Source organism: Callorhinus ursinus, unplaced genomic scaffold (genome assembly GCF_003265705.2).
Source record: "Callorhinus ursinus isolate GAN/ISIS: 27379988/994484 unplaced genomic scaffold, GSC_fseal_2.0 scaffold13, whole genome shotgun sequence".
NCBI lineage: Eukaryota > Metazoa > Chordata > Mammalia > Carnivora > Otariidae > Callorhinus > Callorhinus ursinus.
The window spans coordinates 143,978-144,327 of NW_027397075.1; positions in this window are offsets into that span (position 1 = coordinate 143,978).

Consider the following 350-nt stretch of genomic DNA (forward strand, 5'->3'; position numbering starts at 1 on the left):
AGAAGAAGAAGAAGAAGAAGAAGAAGAAGAAGAAGAAGAAGAAGAAATAGTTCTATCTGCTTGGGAAAGGGAGATGACATTTTTTGAAGGGATCTGGTGGCAAGAAGTAAGGATTTACCTCCTGGTTGGTTCCTAGGAATCTCAGGCTCTCTCCTGGTCTATGGGGAGTCCCAAATGACCAGCTATTCTTCCTGTTGCATCCTTTCTTGAGCGCCTATTAGAGACATCAAAGCTGTTCACCTCTGCTTCATTTACTTCCCTGGTTTAGGGCAGGGGTACCAACTTTACCCCATCCCATCCATTCCTGCTCATTGCTACTCTCCCTGACTTACTCAGCTCTCTTCTGAAGT